The sequence below is a fragment of the Natator depressus genome, chromosome 23, assembly GCF_965152275.1.
Source record: "Natator depressus isolate rNatDep1 chromosome 23, rNatDep2.hap1, whole genome shotgun sequence".
NCBI lineage: Eukaryota > Metazoa > Chordata > Testudines > Cheloniidae > Natator > Natator depressus.
In genome coordinates this window covers 12,835,454-12,856,081 of record NC_134256.1, presented here as the reverse complement: position 1 = coordinate 12,856,081, position 20,628 = coordinate 12,835,454, and the positions used below count along the sequence as shown (strand labels likewise).

The following is a 20,628-nucleotide window of genomic DNA, read 5'->3' as shown; positions in this document are numbered from 1 at the left end:
AGTCCCCGGAAAAATCATGGAGCAGGTCCTCAAGGAATCAATTGTGAAGCACTTAGATGAGAGGAAAGTGATCAGGAACAGGCAGCATGGATTCACCAAGGGCAAGTCATGCCTGACTAATCTAATTGCCTTCTATGACAAGATAACTGGTTCTGTGGATGAAGGGAAAGCAGTGGACATGTTGTTCCTTGACTTTAGCAAAGCTTTTGACACTGTCTCCCGCAGTATTCTTGTCAGCAAGTTAAAGGAGTATGGGCTGGATGAATGCACTATAAGGTGGGTAGAAAGTTGGCTAGATTGTCGGGCTCAACGGGTAGTGATCAATGGCTCCATGTCTAGTTGGCAGCCGGTATCAAGCGGAGTACCCCAAGGGTCGGTCCTGGGGCCGGTTTTGTTCAATATCTTCATAAATGATCTGGAGGATGGTGTGGATTGCACTCTCAGCAAATTTGCGGATGATACTAAACTAGGAGGAGTGGTAGATACGCTGGAGGGTAGGGATAGGATACAGAGGGACCTAGACAATTTGGAGGATTGGGCCAAAAGAAATCTGATGAGGTTCAACAAGGACAAGTGCAGAGTCCTGCACTTAGGATGGAAGAATCCCGTGCATGGCTACAGACTAGGGACCAAATGGCTAGGCAGCAGTTCTGCAGAAAAGGACCTAGGGGTTACAGTGGACAAGAAGCTAGATATGAGTCAACAGTGTGCCCTTGTTGCCAAGAAGGCCAATAGCATTTTGGGATGTATAAGTAGGGGCATAGTGAGCAGATCGAGGGACGTGATCGTTCCCCTCTATTCGACATTGGTGAGGCCTCATCTGGAGTACTCTGTTCTGTTTTGGGCCCCACACTACAAGAAGGATGTGGATAAATTGGAGAGAGTCCAGCGAAGGGCAACAAAAATGATTAGGGGTCTGGAACACAAGACTTATGAGGAGAGGCTGAGGAAACTGGGATTGTTTAGTCTACAGAAGAGAAGAATGAGGGGGGATTTGATAGCTGCTTTCAACTACCTGAGAGGTGGTTCCAAAGAGGATGGTTCTAGACTATTCTCAGTGGTAGAAGAGGACAGGACAAGGAGTAATGGTCTCAAGTTGCAGTGGGGGAGGTTTAGGTTGGATATTAGGAAAAACTTTTTCACCAGGAGGGTGGTGAAACACTGGAATGCGTTACCTAGGGAGGTGGTGGAATCTCCTTCCTTAGAAGTTTTTAAGGTCAGGCTTGACAAAGCCCTGGCTGGGATGATTTAATTGGGGTTCGGTCCTACTTTGAGCCCGGGGTTGGACTAGATGACCTCCTGAGGTCCCTTCCAACCCTGATATTCTATGGTTCTATGATTCATTAAACCTCACTAAAAATATAATATATTCACTATCCTTTCCATTGTCTAAACACAGATGTCTTTAACACAACCCTAGCTATGGTGTAACTACGGCTGCACCATCATCCAGACATAAGAACATAAGAACAGCCATACTGAGTCAGGCCAAAGGTCCAACTAGCCCAGTATCCTGTCTTCCGACAGCGGCCAATGCCAGGTGCCCCAGAGTTGAATGAACAGAACAGGTAATTGTCAAGAGTCTCTGCTTCCTAGGATAGAGTCCCCCGTCCTGTAAGTACAGCCTACAGTCTTTGTTTCTTGATCAGTGGTTCCCAAACTGGGGTTTGCGAAATGTTACAGGAGGTTCTCAGGAAAACATTCCCTAATGGCGGACAGAGCTGTCCCTAGGGACCCCGGGCAGCACAGGGCCAGCAGCCCGGAGCTCTTGGACTTCCTAGGGCTAAGCAGATCAAAGCAAGCATATCTATCACACTGTGGAGATTTAAAGTTCAAGACTCCTTATAAGAAATGGAAAGAGAGGTGGATATTTTTTGCTGTTTTTAAAATTAAATAGGCAGCTAGTATTGTTTTTAAAATTATTATGAAGAACAAGTTTAAGCTTTGTTGTAACATGCATTGTTTGCTTGGACTATTCAAGACCTGCGTGCCTGTGTAGGATGAACTCTTCAAGTTGGCTTCTTAAATACCTACATGCTGTTTCACATCTGATACTCCTTGATGAAACATAGGAGCCTTGTTTTATAACAGGCTTATTCAAAGTGATACAAGCTACGAAAGTGAGATCTTGGAAGAGTGTTGCCGTTTTCATAATGTAATAAAAATACTGTAATGATAAATAATAATTAATAATAAATAGTGTGTAATAAGCATGTCATAAAAACAAATTTTATATTTCTAAGGTCACTGCTGTTAAAATTTATATTCAGGTAAAGGAGAAAATCCCTGGAAATATTCATTTTTAGGAGGGGGTTCGCGAGATTTGACATTTTAGTAAAAGGGGTTCACAGGTTGTTAAAGTTTGGGAACCACTGTTCTAGATGTATTCATTTACAATGAGCCATATTAAACCACATACTGTTTGCTTGCCCCCCAGTTTACCAAGCGATTCAGATCGCTCTGTATCAGTGACTTGTCCTCTTCATTATTTACCACTCACCCAATTCTTGTGTCATCTGCAAACTTTTCTTCCAGGTCATTGATAAAAATGTTAAAACGCGTAGGGCCAAGACCCGATCCCTGTGGGGACCACACTGGAAACACACCAGTGCAATGCTGATTCCCAGCTTACAATTACATTTTTAGACCTATCAGCCACTTTATAATCCAATTCATTCGTGCCACGTTACTTTTGTATCGTTCTAGGTTTTCGATCAAACTGGCGTGCGGCGCCAACTCAAGTGCCTTACAGAAGTCTACATACATTATGCCAGTGCTATTACCTTTATCTACCAAACTGGTAATCTCGTCAAAAAACAGATTGCAATTATCTTGGCGGGAAATATTTTCCATACACCCATGTTGATTTGCATTAATTAAATTATCCTCTTTAATTCTTTATTAATTGAATCTTATACCAGCCGCTCCATTATCTTGCCCAGGATTGATGTCAGGCTGACAGGCCTGAAATTACTCAGGCCATCCTGTTTACCCTCTTTAACAACTGGCCAAACTGACACTCCCTCTGCAGCGTATATGGACCCTGGGCAGCTAACTCAGGGCTGTGAGTCCACTGAGTAGCAGGGCACATGAAGCTAGGCATGGCAACACTGAGTCAAAGTCCCTTCTGTGGTTCTAGCCAAGGTCACACAGGCTAGGAATTGAACCCAGCATCCCAGGACTTAGCCCCCAGCCCACCCCTCCTCTCTAGGTGTCCTGGAGGAGCATGGGAAGGACGAAGGCCCTGCAGTGATGTCTGTCTTCTCTTCTTGGCTGCAGGCCACCAGAGCCCTGTACGAGATCCTCCAGGAGCCAGCCTGCAGGATGAAGGTGAAGGAGCTCTTCCCTCAGCTCTACAACGCCCTGCTCTCCCAAATAACCTACACAGTGGAGCCGTCCCTGCAGGACATTGCTTTGCACAGGAGGGTGCATAACCAGGAGGGCATGCCCACACCCTTCAGCCCCGTCAGGTACTGCCAGCCCGACACCCCGCCTCGGTTCTGCACCGTCGCCCACAGGCATGCGGCAGGGCCTGGCCTGGGCTCGCTCGATAACAAGAGGCTTTCTCTGCATGCAGGTGCGCCGTGAAGTCCATGAAAGCCTTGCTTTGATGTGCTGGCTACGGGGACCAGGGCACCTTCATCCAGAAGCAGGGCGGCTGGAACATCCTCATCAAGTCTGACACGCACCACAAAGGTGTCTGCCTGCTTGCCCGGTGAGTGTCGTGTCCCTGGGGCTGCTGCCCAGAACTGACTGCAGCAGCAGCAGCATCTCCTCTCCCTCGTCCCAGGACACGGTCACATTGCCTTCCACACGGGGTGAGACGTGGCTCCCAATCGCCTGTGTGAAACAGGCCGCGGCCTCTGTGCTGTTGGCTGAGGGGTCAGTCAGCTACTTCTCCATCCTGTGTTGCCTGGCGTAAACCGCTTCCTGCATGGCTCTGGCAGGCATGGGTGGGCAAAGACAGCCTTTGTCATGTCTGTCTGCAGCATTGGTGTAGCCCTGTCAGGCCCAGCACATGAGAGAGACAAGGTGGGGGAGGGAATGTCTTTGGTTGGCCCAGAATCCGGGGGTGAGAAAGAGAAGCTAACACAGAAAGCTCCAGCACTTGTCTTGGGCCAATCTAAGATATTCCCGCACCCACCTTCTGTCCCTCATCACCCAATATCTGGGCACATGAGCAAGGCTCCCGACCCCACCGACGCCCGTCTTTGTCTGCAGTTCTCTTGCAGCCCCAGCTCTGCGTGCTTGGAGCTGGCCTCGTGCCCTGTAGCATGATTAATGGTTTGGGTCTCTAGCACGTAGGCCGCTGGCGTTTTAAGCCAGCAGGAACTAGTCCGTGCCAGCTGCATGTGACTAGTCGCCCGGGATCCCCTGTCCTGTGGCACTGGTCTGGTTAGATTTGTAAATGGAGAATCAGTCCTTGCCCACCTCAGTGACGTGGTGTTTGTGTTTCCCATGCCAGGGCCATGGTTTGGGACCGTTTCCAGGAGCATTCCTGGATCTTCCACCAGCTGATGGCCATCCTCAACACCAGAGACAATAAATGGCATGTCCTGGCCATGGCGTTCTTCATTCAGGTGAGCCTCACAGGCGATGAGGGTCATGAGAACAGCCCTGGACCAGCGGTGACTGGGGCATGGGGCCAACCTATGGCCAGGAGAGGGGTGGCCCTGAAGGCCCTCGGGGCAGGGAAAGCTCCTACAGCCCTAGGGTGGAGTCTCTCACTCTGGACATTGTTTCCTGCCCCAACTGGTGTTGCGGGGCTGGAGCAAAGCCCAGGGCCAGGTGTCTTTGGTTCCCCACGGCTCTGCTCCATAGAATGGTCCCTTGTGTGACCTCGGCCCTCAAGCCCCCTCTGACGTCCGTGTGCCATGCACAGGCCAGGCAGCCACCTGCCCATCCATGGCCAATTCACCTGCCCCCCGCAGACCGGGTGGCCCTTTGGACCACAAGGCTGCAGCCCCCCCCACCCCCACCCCCCACACTCCACATGCAGCTGAGCCGTAGTGAAGGAGCAGGGCAGGTCTTGGTCTCGGCTGGAGCCTCAAGGGCCCGTTGCGCTAGTAGCATTTCAGTGGGGCCCACACGGTGACCAATCGCGGCGCCCGGTGTACAGCGTAGCCCAGGCCAGGCCCGTGGCCAGTGGAGCTAAGGGCCCTATGGTGGAGATCATAGAATCATAGAATATCAGGGTTGGAAGGGACCTCAGGAGGTCATCTAGTCCAACCCCCTGCTCAAAGCAGGACCAATCCCCAACTAAATCATCCCAGCCAGGGCTTTGTCAAGCCTGACCTTAAAAACTTCCAAGGAAGGAGATTCTACCACCTCCCTAGGTAACGCATTCCAGTGTTTCACCACCCTCCTAGTGAAAAAGTTTTTCCTAATATCCAACCTAAACCTCCCCCACTGCAACTTGAGACCATTACTCCTTGTCCTGTCATCTTCTACCACTGAGAATAGTCTAGAACCATCCTCTTTGGAACCACCTCTCAGGTAGTTGAAAGCAGCTATCAAATCCCCCCTCATTCTTCTCTTCTGCAGACTAAACAATCCCAGTTCCCTCAGCCTCTCCTCATAAGTCATGTGTTCCAGACCCCTAATCATTTTTGTTGCCCTTCGCTGGACTCTCTCCAATTTATCCACATCCTTCTTGTAGTGTGGGGCCCAAAACTGGACACAGTACTCCAGATGAGGCCTCACCAATGTCGAATAGAGGGGAACGATCACGTCCCTCGATCTGCTCGCTATGCCTCTACTTATACATCCCAAAATGTCATTGGCCTTCTTGGCAACAAGGGCACACTGCTGACTCATATCCAGCTTCTCGTCCACTGTAACCCCTAGGTCCTTTTCTGCAGAACTGCTGCCTAACCATTCGGTCCCTAGTCTGTAGCTGTGCATTGGGTTCTTCCGTCCTAAGTGCAGGACCCTGCACTTATCCTCATTGAACCGCATCAGGTTTCTTTTGGCCCAATCCTCCAAATTGTCTAGGTCCCTCTGTATCCTATCCCTGCCCTCCAGCGTATCTATCACTCCTCCCAGTTTAGTATCATCCGCAAATTTGCTGAGAGTGCAATCCACACCATCCTCCAGATCATTTATGAAGATATTGAACAAAACTGGCCCCAGGACCGACCCCTGGGGCACTCCACTTGACACCGGCTGCCAACTAGACATGGAGCCATTGATCACTACCCGTTGAGCCCGACAATCTAGCCAACTTTCTACCCACCTTATAGTGCATTCATCCAGCCCATACTTCTTTAACTTGCTGACAAGAATACTGTGGGAGTTGCAAGGGGCCAGCCCCGTTCTCTAGCTTGTTTTGCTGTTGGTGTGTTAGCTCCTCCAGTGTCCTGACCTCGGCAATGAGCCAGAAGACACCATCCTGGAGCAGATGAGCAGGCAGCTGAGACACCCCAACACCGTGGTGCACTGGCTGGTGCTGAAAGGCCTCCTCAACGTGGCCCATCACCCAGAGAAGGTGAGAGAGGAGGTGGGCTGGGGGATAAATCCAGAACCACAGGGAGCTGCTGCAGGACTGGGGTCATTGAAATCTTCCCAGGGGACCTGGCCCTGGCCTGGAATCAGGAGCCCTGGCTTCTATTCCTGGCTCTGCCACTGACCTGCTGGGTGACCTTGGGCAAGTCCCTGCCTGGCCTTTGTCTGTTGTTCTGCAAGGCAGGGCTTGGCTCCTGCGGGGTGCATCTCTGGGTGTGTGCAGCACCTGACACAGCCGGGCCTGATTGTGTCTGGGGTCTCTGTGATCCAAAGAACCCTAGCACTAGAGTAGCAGCAGAGCTGCGGACTCTAGATCCCCAGGGAATGCTGGCAACACCAGTGATCAGGGACGCCCAGACGGAGCCATTTTGCTTCAATTAGGAACCATTTTTTCCTACGAATCCCCTTTTTAAGCCTCGTACGTTTTAACTGTTAACGTCACGGCTCTGTCCCGCAACACTCGCTCCTCTGAAGAGCTCGAGAAGGGCCTTTTGCTGCTCAGACCTCATAACAAGTATGATACACACAGTATAGTGAAGGCAGAGAAAACCCTTGGGACTTAAATAGACAGATCTGGCAGCCTGGTCAAAGAGGAGACAATCTGAAGGCAACTCTCGCTAATGATAATTTACTTACCCTCAGAATAGCGAGTCAGTCCGGTTTTTTAAACTCGGACTATGAATAGATCAGACATGGAGAGAGCGTGACTGTAATTCTCTTTATTATCCACCATTCCCATCATTCCATGCGCCTCAGCCTGGTTTTCACTTGCTTGTGTTTCATTTTTCCTTCCGGAACCGGTTAACCTGTATTGGACACATTTTTTCCCTGATCCCGGTTGAGGTTTTGTGGGGCTGTCTTTGAACAGTTCAAAAGCCAAATACAGAAATGATTGAATCTGGCTTTCAGTAACAGACCAACCCTAGAACTCGTGTACAAAATTGGCTCCCTCCCCGAGGCTGGGCTGTAAGGCCCGGGACTCAGGAGAACCCAGGTTCAGTTCCTGGCTCTGCCAGACTCCCTGGGTGACCGTGGGTGAGTCATGTAGCCTCTCTGTGCCTAAGTTCCATGTCTGTACAACGGGGATAGAAATCCTTCCTTTGTGTGTCTAGCCTGTGAGCTCTAGGCCAGGGAAATGTCTCTTACTGTGCCTGGAAAGCCCCCAGCACAAGCCCTGATTGCAGATAGGCCCTCGAGGTGCTAGTCTAACCCCTATAACAATAATACACTTGATTTGTTTGGGGTCAACGTGTTGTGTAGAGAACTTTCTACAGATGAGATCTGCTAATAAATACCATCCCCTAAGATCTGGGGTACAAGTGTAAGGGGACTGTTGCCCCCTTACTAACATTCAGTGGGGTGTTTTAGTTGCTAGCTCCCAGTACTAAAAAGGGGGAAGGGTCGATGGGGAATCAGGACCCTGAGACTGACAGCCCCCAGGAACAATGGGGAGAGGCCAATGCTCCAGGTCAGCCTGAATGACAGGGCGGGGAGACTAATCAGGGAGTCAGGAGGCCAGGGAGGTCCCGTCCTCTGTTTGAGCTGGAATTGCCTGGGTCAGACAGAGTGGGGCCGAGCTAAGGAGAAAGCAGGGGCCTGAGCTGAGCTGGGGAGCAGAGCTCTGCCAGATCCAGAGAGAGCAGACCCTGTCCACGGAGCAGAGCTGTAGCCCCAAAGCCAGAGGTACAGCCCAGAGAGAGCAGACTTGCCCTGGGAGCAGAGCTGCAGCAACCGGAGGCAGAGGGGCCAGAGAAACAGCCCAGGGAGCTCTAGGCAGAGCAGCAGCAGTGCTGAGACCGAGTGGTGGAGCTGGGGCTGGAGCAGTCTGGAGCTGGGTGCGGTGAGCAGCTGGGGAGAGCGAGGGGGACCCTGGGCAGCAGGCCCAGCACAGGGAGACGCTTCAGCCAAGAGGCTCTGCAGGCCAGGCTTGGATTGTAACCCTGACAGGGCGGGGGCGACGCTGGGAAGAAGGGTCCTGCCACTTAGAGCCTGAGAGCGTGTGGCCACCACAAGAGCAAATGTCCAACCCACAGCATCCCTACAGCACAGCCAGGGCCTGGGAAGGGGCCTGGGACTTACAAGGAACAGACTGTGAACTGCCCTGACGTTCCAGAGACGCTGTTTGTGATGTTCCCTGCCACAAAGCGGGGTGATGTGTTTCCTTTAACCTTTCCCATTTTTCCTTATTCTTTTTTAAATTAATTGTTGATTAAATAACTTTCATTTGCTTTAACTTGTATGTAATGGTCAGTGGGTCAGAGAAGTGCCCAGTGCAGAGAGAGTATCCCGGAGTGGGGACACCCTAGCCTCTGTCCTAGGTGACCACAGCAGGGTTGGGGGTTGAGCCCCCCAGGAATCCTGGGCCCAGCCTTGTTGGGGGATTGTGCCAGACAGGAGAGTGGAAGGGGAGTCCTCAAGGGCAGGGAGGCCACTGGGTAAAGGAAGTGGGAGTAAGGACTTAGGTCCTTTTGCTAGCCCATTTCACCGGGGTAGTGCAGAAGCCAGGAAAGTTCCCCACAATAGTGGGACTATTCCCCTGCTTACACAAGGAAGCAGCTGCTTATGATTCAGGTAGCCAGCCCTGCTGCCCGTGATCCTAGATGGCTGTGCAAAGGCTTTGAGTCTCTAATATGTCATCTGGGGTGCTGGAAGACTTTTTATAGTGGAGGTGCTGCGCCCCCCCTTACACCTGTCCACACGCCCCTCCACCCTTAGAGCTGGGGTCAGGAGTAGGGCCATGGCTCCAGGATGGGGGGAGGTGGATGGGGCAAGGGAGCCGAGGCTGGGGCCACAGCTGGGAGTTGGCACAGGGCCGGCAGCTGGGACCCTGTTTGCGGGGCCAGGAGCAGAGCCCTGCGTAAAACCTGGGAGTGCTGCAGCACCTCCCAAACCCCTAGATCCCGTGCCTCTGTCTGCAGGGGAGGCAGACGTTGTTTTGGAAATGGCTTGTTGGGTCACCGGAGGGTGTTTCGTAAAGCAGCTCCTCGTTTCACGCGGGTGGGAAAACTCCAGCGTCTGCTGCCAGATGTCCTGTAGCAGCTACATGAGGCAGACAGGGAACTCATCTCCAAGGCCATCACCATGCTGAAACACATCGTCACCGGCCTGGACAGGCAGAGCGCCAGCCCCGCGGCTGTGCAAGTGGCTGAGAAACTCCTGCCATTCTTTGATGATGTAAGGCCTGGCAGCCCGTGGGAGACCCTTCAAACCGCGGACGTGTGAATGGGGGCTGGCGGGCCTATGCTATGGTCCTAGCCAGAAAAAGGATTGTCGTAAATGACGTGAGCCCATTCCCACCTTCCTCTGCTACCCCATTATCCATCAGAGCATATGGCAGTAAGGGTGGGAACCCTGGTGTCCCGCAGGCCTGCTGACAAGGGTCAGGGCAGCCTGGGGACGAGACTCCCCTTGAGGAAGGACATGCATTCCTGAGCCTGCATGCAGCGAGGGGTGCTCTGCAGCACAGGATGCTGCAATGCTCTTACTGGCTTCCAGGGTAACAAGTGATGGTACCCTGGTGAAAATCCTGCCCCTCCCCTCCCTGGCCAGGAATCCCACAGCTGGCCTGTCAGCTCCATAAGGAAACGGCTCTGTTTGTAGGTTCTCCAGCTACTGCCCTTTCCTCTCCCCTTCGTTTTCATAGCAGGGCAGCATCAAAGGAGGGGCTAGTTCTCCCCAGGCCTTTCGTAACCACAAACTAGCCCCCACTGACGCGCTCACCAGACTGATGTTCAGTTCCCCACTGGACAGCGAGATCCAGCAAAGCGGGTAGGAGCAAGGGGCCCATCCATTACTGCCTTCCAGGGGTAACGCCCCAGTGGGGGCTCCTGGAGGGACTACCCACCTCCCCAGCTCTCACAATGCTAAATCCTACCCTCAGCCCTCCCGAACTCTGCTGGGACCCGGCCGCTCTTTATTTAGCAGTGGCACAGGCTCCGCTAAAGCTGTTCCCAGGGTCTCCTGGATCCCCAGCTGACCGAAGGGACAGGGCAGCCCAGACTGAGGATGCAGGATCTCGTCCTGGGGTGAGCCCTTTAAACCAAACACCGGTTGGGCCCGGGGGGAACAGAACAGGTTTTTTATAGGAGGGGGAGGGGGCGTTAAATCCAAATAGTGTTAATGAACACAACGCCCATCACCAGGGAAAGGCAAACAGGCCTCAACAACTGGAGGGAAAAGCAGAGAGATGCCAATTCAACACCTGCCTGTGCCAGCAACAGTGCAGCCCTGATGCGCCCAGAGCCCTCCCATGTGTTTGTGGACAGCCTGCCCACTGCTCTGAGCTGACACTGGGGGCGGCTGGCTAGTAAGATTGACATGGGATGGAGTCTAGCAAACAGGCCAGGCTGCCTGTGTAATGGCATGTTACCCTGTATTATACTGTTCAGCTACTAGGTGACTCTCTGTAAAATACCTTATTTAAATGAACCTCAGCTGTACCCGGCAGAGCATTAACGGTTCTTGTGAGGAACCCATCTGCAGTGCTCAACTTCTGCCAGGGCTTGACAGGTCAGAGCCCCGGCTCCTCTGGGCTTGCTGCATCAGTTATGAATGTAAAAAATTGCTTGAGCCCTGGCACCTCTTTCATTACAAATTAAGCACTGCCCATCTGGTGTGTGTAAGCAAGCTCTGTAGCCACTCCATATCTGGTACAGGAACACGATATGGTGTCAGGAGTAAACTAAGAAGAGCAACCAAAGGAAAACAGCAACACACGTTGCAGACAGAAGAAACAGCAACAAAGTTTGCAGGACTTCATCAAAATGCCCATCTTTGATGCCCCAGAGAACGTCACCTTTCACAAACCTTCACAATGGACAGACTGGAAACAATGTTTTGCACAATTTCACATTGCAAACAAGCTGAACAAAGGAACTGGGGCTATACAGGTATTGTCTTTAATTTATGCTATGGAGAAGCAGGCAGAGCATATCTTTACCTCCTTTGACTTTACTGAAGACCATCACAAAGATGACTATGAAAGGGTTGTGGCAAGGATTGATGCACAGTTTATACCCCAGGGAATTGTGGTTTATGAAAGAGCATGTTTTCAGCAGAGAATTCAAGAACTAGGGGAAAATGTTGAAAGTTTTATAAGATCTCTGCATCCCCTGGCTGAAAACTGTGATTCTGGGAATGTAAAACATGAAAATATCAGAAACAGGCTGGTTATTGGGTTAAAAGATAAAAAACCTTTCACAGAGACAAGCCAGGTGAGGTATCAAAGATAGCTCTAATCTCCTGGGACCAACACAGCTACAACACTGCAAAAAACCTTTCACAGCAGCTACAGCCAAAGAGAGATTTAACTCTACCCACAGCTATACAGCTAGCAAGAGTCAGAATTAGTCAAACAACAGGCAAAAGCAAATTGAAAAACCTGCAACTAGCTTAAAAGCTACAAACAGACACTTAAGTGTTAAAAGTCTTTCTCATAAAACCCCTGAGGTAAGGAGAGAGAATTCCCAGGCTAAGAGGGACAAATGCCAGTCTACATGCACAAGGTGTGGAAAAGTCATATCTCAAGGGATGATGCATGTCCAGCCAGAGGTGCATGGTGTAATAAATGCCCGAAATATGGACATTTTGCAGCTGTTTGTTGCACTGAAGCAGTCAGGGAGTTGAGTCATATTGCAGACAATCAAGACCCATTGTTTCTGGGATCTATCACTTGTGATGACATGGTGCCCACGTGGAGAGTAACATTGAATATTCAAAGCAAGACTATTGACTTTAAAATGGACTCAAGAGCTGATGTCATAGTCATCTCAGAAGGGACTTACTATCACCATCAACCCCTCCCAGAGCTTCATCTGACTCAGCTCTGGTCCTCCCTGAAGGGATTCTGAACTGTATGGGCCAGTTCATCATCGAACCAATTTACAAAGACAAAAGCTTTGCGTTCAGTGTGTATGTGATCAAAGACCAACAACCTTCTCAGCTGCAGTGTGGCAGCCATGATGGGCCTAGTGAGAAACATGGAAGAACTTGAGGATCTGATGCTATTGGGCTTTTGAAAGGAGATCTAGTCCAAATCAAATTAAGAGGCAATGCTGAACCAGTGGACAACCACCTCTACAAGAGAGAGAACTGGGAAGGGACTAGCTGCAGATTTTTGTGAATTCAGAGGACATCATTGCCAGGTCATTGTGGGCTATTTTTCCAGCTATATGGAAATAATGTACTTGAAAGACATAACATGTTGCAGGGATATTGAGAAACTAAAGTGCGTGTTTGCTCACTTTGTTATCCAGAACAACTAGTGATGGACAATGGTCCACAATTCACTGCAGTAGAATTTAAGTCAGTCTGAAATATGATACTGATCATATCACTGGCAGCCCACATTACCAACAAGCAAATGGAGAGACTGAGAGAGCCATACAGACAGCCAAGAACATCTGACAGCAGGAAGATCCATTCCTTGCTCCTCTGAGTTACAGATCAACACCAACAGCAGCTCCTGCATCTAGTCCAGCACCACTCCTTATGGAAAGACAACTCAGAACTATTGTTCCAAGAACCTATCTCCAAAGTGGCCAGACAGGAAGAGCGCAGCCAAATCAGATAAACAGGCTAAAAGAACTTATGAACACTTTTACAACAGACGTCACTCAGAGAACTGCCTGGTCTAGAACCTGGTGCCCAGAGACAACACGTAACTGCTGATTGGGGGGGCACCATTTAAAGGATCAGCCACTCCCAGAACAGCTCAAGTCACCCCGCCCCCCCAGGCTGCCCCCCCTTACCCTCAGCCTCACCTCCCAGAAAGCAGTGGCCCGTCCCTACAGCACCCAGCTATTGCTCCTGGTTCTCCCTGCTGGGCACAGCTCGCCCGGCCTCCCAGGTCACTGGACTGGTCTGGCTCTGCCAGCTGCCATGCAGGGAGCGGGCACCATGTGACCAAGCAGGGCCGGCTCTGAGTTAACAAGAAACCCATGTGCAGGAGTTGGGCAGCCCTCGCCCCACCCGAAGCCCCTGGAGGCTGCATGGTTTCCAGTCATGGCTTCGAAGGCCCCCTATCTGGGAGCTCCTGCACATTTACCACCCCTTGGCCCTGGTTAAATCTCCCCCAGGTCCCTGTGTGTAGCCCGAACAAACACCAGTGTAGGAATTTGCCCCCCACGTGCAGCCTCCATTGGCCTGGCTAGAGGGTCACTGTGGGTCAGCACCAGCGTGAGCCGGGCCTGCAAAGCAGGAGGACAAAGTACACACATCCCTTCACTCTTTGAATCTTTCCTCATCGCTCCCCCTCTGTTGCCCCTGTCCTGGTGCTGCTCTGCCCTGAGCGTTTCCCCTTGGCTGATACAGGTGGGTGCAGATGTCAGTGCGCCCAGAGCTGGCTGTGAGATCCCAGGGGCAGTCTCACCCCACCTTACTGCTCTCCCTGGCCAAGAAGTTACCAGGCCAGCCCCTCAGCTGGTGGAAATCTGCATCTCTGTTGCCTTCAGTGGCGCTATGCCCATGAGACTCTGGCCCCCAGCTGTGCCTGTATGGCTGGGGCGAGTTAGCAATACCCCCTGCAAGGCAGACATCTCTGTCACAGTGAGCGCTCACCTCGCTGGGTGAGCACGACCGTCACAGCGTCTCCTCCCCACGTCATCTCTTGCAGGAGTCCAGCAAACTCCGGGTGCTCTCCATCACTTTTTTTTAAGGACCTGCTGGAGATCATAAGGTGGCCCTACAAGTGGCAGATGAAGGAGCACATCCTCAGGAGGCTGATCCCGCTGCTCCTCTTCATGCAATATGAGCATCCCAGGGTGTCCCAGGTGAGGCCACGAGCAGGAGCCTGCAGCTGAGATTGTTACAGAGTGACCAGTAATTTGTTTTGGGGGGTGGTAACATGCAACACACACACACCCTTTAAAGGGTCTGGCAGGCAGTGGGCAGGTGCTCAGTGCTGTGACAATCAGGCGCTCAAAATCACTTGAACGTTGAGTCCAGTAGCGCCATGACCATGGCGCCACACCCAACTGCTGAGTCTTCCCTGCCTCCTCTGAGCCCAACACTCCCCCCCTGCAGCCAGGCTGAGAGATTGGGTGCGGGGAGGGGTCAGCTCACCAATCCTACAGCCACTGGCCTCCGCACATTCCCCTGGCTGTGCTGGTGGGAAGAGCACAACCTTGGCCATGGCCCCTACCAGGAGCAGAGCTACCCAGCCTCCGAATGGTGCCCAAGACCCAGTGTGCCCTTGGCCAAGCAGCCCAGACAGCTCTTACTAGCCATGACATGCCCAAGGCCCCCCCCGCCCCCAGATGCCTGTGCACACGCTGGTGCTCATGGCCCCCATCACTTGGGGTGCCAGATGCCCCCAACAGTAATGAATTCACCCTCCTACCCCCCATGAGGTGGGGAACTGAGGCACAGCGTGAGGCCTTGCATCTCAAAAGTATTGAACGCCCATAGGCATTAGGCACCTAAATCCCTTTGCAGCCCTGGGCCTAAGCAACTTGCCTGAGTTCCTGCAGGAAGAGCTGGGAATTGAGTCAAGTCTCCAGCCATTGCCTTAGCCACACCACCGCCGTTCTGCGAGCAGCCCAGGGCTGGGAAGCGTTCAGCACTCACGGCCTCCCCATCCTCCAGTAACTAGGCTAGTGGCTTCCAGCCAGGCCGTCACTAGCCATTTGGGTGCCCTATGCAGCCCCCCGGGGGTGGGGCTGTGTGAGGCCCAGGCCTCACCCTCCCCCCACACCAGGGTCTGGGAGGCAGAAGCTGTGGGGGGCCACTTTTTGGGGGCCCCACAGGCCCAGAGTGGCCCGGGGGATTAGCCGGGGGGCCGGGAGCAGCCCATTCTGCTTCCCTCACCCTGGCTCCAGCCGTGTCGCTCGGGGGAGGAGGTTTCAGGGAAGGGATCCATCCCCCCCCACACACACACACACACACACTGACACCAGCTGGAAGCAGAGCCGCCGGGCCCCAGCCCGCTCTACTCCACCAGCTCCCAGCCACGGCGCTCCGCTTCCTGCCGCCGGTGAGAGCGGGGAGCGGTCCTTTCCCCCGAGCGACATGGCTGGGGCCGGGGCAAGGGAAGCAGAGCAGGCTGGGGCCGCATCGTTCCGCTTCCCACCGCTGGTGAGTGCAGGGGGCGATCCTTTTCCCGCACTCACCAGCGCCGGGAAGCGGAGCGCCGCGGCTGGGAGCTGGCGGAGTAGAGCGGGCTGGGGCCAGGCTGCTCCACTTCCTGCCACTGCCAGTGAGTGTGGGCAGGGGCGGCGAGTTGTATGGGCCCGTGGTGCCCGGGCTCCAGCAATATTCAGCGCCTGGGGGCCCAGCTCCACCAATGTTTGGGGCCGGGTCTCTCCCCCGGCCCCACCTGCCACCCCCCTGCACCTCACCCAAGTGTCCCCCATCCCCCACTTGCTGCCCCCGCGCACCTCCCCTAGCCCCCGGAGCGTCCCTGCTTCTCCCCGCAGCTCCACGCTGACTCCGCTCTGCTGGCTCCTGGCATCGACTGCCGCTGCAAGGTCCTAGTGCTCCCATCCACTCGTGGCAGGCCAGGCTGACCTGACCCTGCCCTTCTGCCTAGGACCCTTCCCTTTTCCAGCAGGACCCTCCATCTGCACAGGGGGCCCCCCTGCCTGCAGTCACCGCTCCTGCCCCACTCTGGGCAAGGGGCAGCCCCATCCCTCATCCCCAGTGAGGCTACAATGAGGGGCAGCAGCAGTGGAGGAGGAGCACATGTGATGGCAGCCCTCTCCGCCCCCCCCCAGCACCCACCACAGGGGAGGTGAGAGGGCTTCCTGGACCTGAGAGGGGCCCATGGAGCACGTGCAGTGACAGTGGTGCGAGGTGAGTGTGCTGCCAGGGGGGAGAGGGGGGCCCCTCCCCCAGAGCTCACTGCTGCTGGTGGGGAGAGGGCTGGGGGGAGTCGTCCTCTCTGGCCCCAGCCCTGTGGCAGCCTGCCTGCACCCCAAACTCATCCCCAGCCCTGCCCTACCCCAGAGCCCACACCCCCAGCCAGAGCCCTCACCCCCCCCGCACTCGTACCCTCTGCCCTAGCCCTGAGCCCCTCCCACACCCCAAACCCCTCATCCCTGGCCCCAGCCAGAGCCCTCATCCCCCCCGCACCCGTACCCTCTGCCCTAGCCCTGAGCCCCTCCCACGCCCCAAACCCCTCATCCCCCCCGCACCCTCTGCCCTAGCCCTGAGCCCCTCCCACACCCCAGAGCCCTCATCCCCCCCTGCACCCGTACCCTCTGCCCTAGCCCTGAGCACCTCCCACACCCCAAACCCCTCATCCCTGGCCCCAGCCAGAGCCCTCATCCCCCCTGCACCCTAACCCTCTGCCCTAGCCCTGAGCCCCTCCCACACCCCAAACCCCTCATCCCTGGCCCCAGCCAGAGCCCTCGTCTCCCCTGCACCCCCTCCCTCCGCACCCCCTCCAACCCCAACTCCTTCCCAGAGCTTCCCCCTCTCCCTCTGCACCCACCCATCCCCAAACTCCCTCCCAGAGCCTGCACCCCTCACCCCCTGCCCAAGCCTGGAGCCTGCACCCAGAACCCAAACTCCATCCCAGAGCCTGCACCCCAGACCCCCTCCTCCACCCAAACTCCCTCCCAGAGTCCAACCTCTCACCCCTTTTGCACCCAAACTCCCTCCCAGAGCCTGCACCCCTCCTGCACCCCAATCCCCTGCCCCAGCCCAGGGCCTGCACCCCAGACCTCCTCCCCTCACCCAAACTCCCTACCAGAGCCTTAGGCAGGTGGGGGTGGAGTTTGGGGGGGCGGGTTCTGGGCACCACCAAAATTTCTACAAACCTGCCACCCCTGAGTGTGGGGTTGCTGGGGGAAGAGGCTTGCAGAGAAGAGGTGGAATGGGGGCAGGCGAGGGGTGGAGCAGGGGGGAAGGGTAAGAGGCAGGGCGGAGGGAGTTGTCTGGGCCCCTCCCCCCCCACCCCAGGATGGCCCTGCCCTTTGCAGTGGGCTCAGCCTGCGGTGGGGCTGGCAGAGGGATAGGGCTGGTCACTGGGGCTGGGGCTGCTGCGTATGCAGCTGCCTAGGGGCACCATGAAATTTGGGGTAATTTGGTGCCCCAAATTTCATGGTGCCCTACGCAGCCGCATATGCCTAGGGACGGCCCTGGCTTCCAGCTCCCATAACCATGGCCGGCTTGCCCCGGCTCCTCTTGTTTTGCAGGTGTGTTGGGACACCCTCAGCAGTGCTGCGCAATTCCTAAGGTGGCGCCAGCTCCCTCGTCCAGCAAAGGGAGCTGTGGCGAGGCTGTGACTGCCTGGTGAGGGAGCCTTCGGGTCATTCACTGTGCAGCCCTCGCTGGCAGGAGTGGGGGAGTCGGTGGATAGGGCACCCCCCGTTGCCCGGCTCCGTGCCCACACTGAGCCCCAGCCCTGGGACCACACCTGGCCCTGGGTGTAGTCCCTCTGCGTGATCCCCCCGGCACAGGAAGGAGGGGCAAAAGCAGGACACTCCACAGACCTGGAACCTGGCCTGCAGGATGGAAAGGCCTTTAATAACCTTGTGCTCCCTTGTTCTGACTCCTAGGTGGCGTGCTACAAGGGGAGGGCAGAAACCTTCCTCTGCCAGACCATGGCCTTTCTGGAGAACCCGCAGGCTCCAATTAGAGAAGTGGCCACCAGGTTCCAAGGTAACCACAGAGCAGACGGGTCCCTTTAGCAGGGGGGCTGGATCCAGTCCCAGGCTCTCCTCAGTCCCTTCCAGCAGCGAGAAGTAACCCCTGGGCTCCTGATTGCCGAATGAAGGCTCAGGGTTGTCAGAAACCCGCAGGAGCAAGCTCACCCCAAACTGCCCTGATTGGCTGATGGGCCCCCTCTAACCCCACTGCTCCCCATGCGGTCCCCATCCCCCCACCCCCACCCCACCATGGGCTCTTGGTAGTGGAACCTCAAGGCGCTATGCTCTCCTTTGGCAACCAGCCCCACAGCCATCCCTGGGGACTCGCCCTTTCCCTGGGGACTCAGGAGTCCGTCCTGGGCAGCAAGGGGCGGGGGAAAGCCCCACTGCTTGGAGGGTGACAGACGCTTTGACACCCTCGCTGGGGATGCGGGGATGTGACGAGCTGTTTGTGTGTGTAGGGCTCACTGCCCGGCAGCTAGACCAGGGAAGCCAGGACAAGCTGGATGCCATCTGCAACAGTGAGTGGTACCTGCTTTGAGCACTGAGTGCTAGGGGGACGAACGGCCCAGGGCCGCGGGCTGGGTTCAATCTCCGACGCCAGCAATGTGATCGTGGGCGAGAGCCACAAAGGGATGCAAAATGTAGATCCCCAAACCCCTGATCAGCTGCCCCCTCACCCTGTGATGTCTGCTGGTTGGCATGTGCCCAGGCACTTAGCCCTGACCTCAGAGCTGTGGCCTGGCAGATCCCCAAACTGGGCCTTAGCTGGCTGGCCTTTGCAGACAATTGGCCCCCACCCCAACACAGCCAAGGTGGGGTCCTGCCTCCCCACCCTTGCACTCACTAGACCAGTGTTTGGGGCAGTCACCTCCACGTGAGGTGCTTGGGGTCAAGCAACTGCTCCAAATGAGGCCAAGCTGATGGCCGGTCATCTACCTCCCTGCTGCGTGCCCGGACCCCTGGGCCAGCACAGGGCAGAGCAGCGTCTCCTCCACATTTGTTGGGGAAAAGGGGGAGGGGGGGTGACATAGCTCAGGCTCCTCACTCCCAGAGCAGGTTCACAGCTGGGCCCCAACCGGAGCTAGAGAATGGCTGAGCTCCCTCCTCAGCATTTCCTGGAGGGTAGCAGGGCACCTGAAGTTAGGCATAGCCTAACAATGCCCCAGCCCCCTTTGTGAATCTCCCCCTCTCTGGGCCTAAGTGCCCATCTGTGCACTGGGGGGAAGGGGGAGGGTAAATACAGGCAGGGAAGAGGCGCTCAGGTACTGCAGGGACGGGGCAGTCCTAGAAGTAGTGAGTGAATGGGGTTCATTGTGACTTCTTGCCTGTGTCTGAAGGCTCCCCCAGCTGTGGAGGGCGGCGGGGATGTTTAGTGAGGGTTGCTCGTTGTTCCCGCTAGTCCCCTGACTCCCGCCTCCCAGCCTGCTGCGTCCTTGTTGCGGGCCGAGAGGTACAGCGCTGGCTTGGTCTGCCGGGGCTTTCCAGAGCGCCGTGGCTCTGACTTCCATTTCCTTCCTTTCAATCTTAGTCCTCAAAGGCTTGCAGCAGGACAGCAAGTCCTCCGTCAGATGCCTGGCTTCGCAGACCATCCTCATCCTCAATGCCTTCAAGAAACACCGTCCAGCCCGCTCCAGCCTATGGACGTTCTTCCACAGGATGACAATGATGCGCACTAGGGAGAGCCCGGTCATTGGAGCTGCCCAGCTGCGCTAGCTCTGGTAAAAGCCAGCCTCCCTTCTTTGGGGGCTTGGTGCACCAGAGCCGCCTATAGCAGGGTGGAACACTTCGTGCCAGACCATGGCTTCTTCCCCATTGGCCGCCTGCCCTGCCTAGCCACATGAGTAGTTAACTGCTCGATAGCTTTCATTACCATGTATTTTTTGACAGGTTTCCATGCCCCGTGTAGCGTTTACGTCCCGCCCTCCGTCCCCGTTTCTGGTCGTGTACATTTTTGGTGGTGTCAGCCATTTTGAAAATTTATTTTGTATTATTTTTCTGTGTTTGGCCGGGAGATGGTTGCGTGCTTGTGTTTTGACATATTTAGAGAAAAAGTATGAACGAGTAGAAAGAGAGGCTGTAAGGGGTTCGCAGCTCCCTCCCCATCTGTCTGGGCGAGAGACCATGCCACTCGCTACAATACTTCCAGGGTACCTTGGTTCAGGGGAAAATTAGCTCAGTGTTAATCGTTCTGGCCTGCAGTCAGGCCGAGCAATGGCAGAGAGTCTGGTTGCCCGGGGCCCTCAATCAGGGCAGGGCTGCAATCAAGAAGGAGCTCTGGCCTACAGTCAGGCATGCAGAGCCGCAGAAGGTCCATTTGCCTGGCCCTTGGTCAGGGCGGGGCAGCAATCAAGTATGGGGGGTTCTGGCCTACAGTCCGGCAGAGCCGTCGCAGTCTAGGGGAGGTTAGCTCTCTGGTGCGAGAGTCAGCACAACCGTCTGGCGTCCTGATTCAGGCAGATGCCAGACCAATGCAGGCATCCTGACAACCAGGTGGGGAGGCTGCCACTCCTGACAGTGGGGTGGCGGGGATAGG

The 20,628-nt window shown here is 55.0% G+C and overlaps 1 pseudogene; it reads left to right on the top strand.

The window, feature by feature from the left end:
• Positions 1 to 3,036: 3,036 nt before the first annotated feature.
• On the top strand, positions 3,037 to 19,808 carry LOC141976816 (maestro heat-like repeat-containing protein family member 7; annotated as a pseudogene).
• Positions 19,809 to 20,628: the final 820 nt, after the last annotated feature.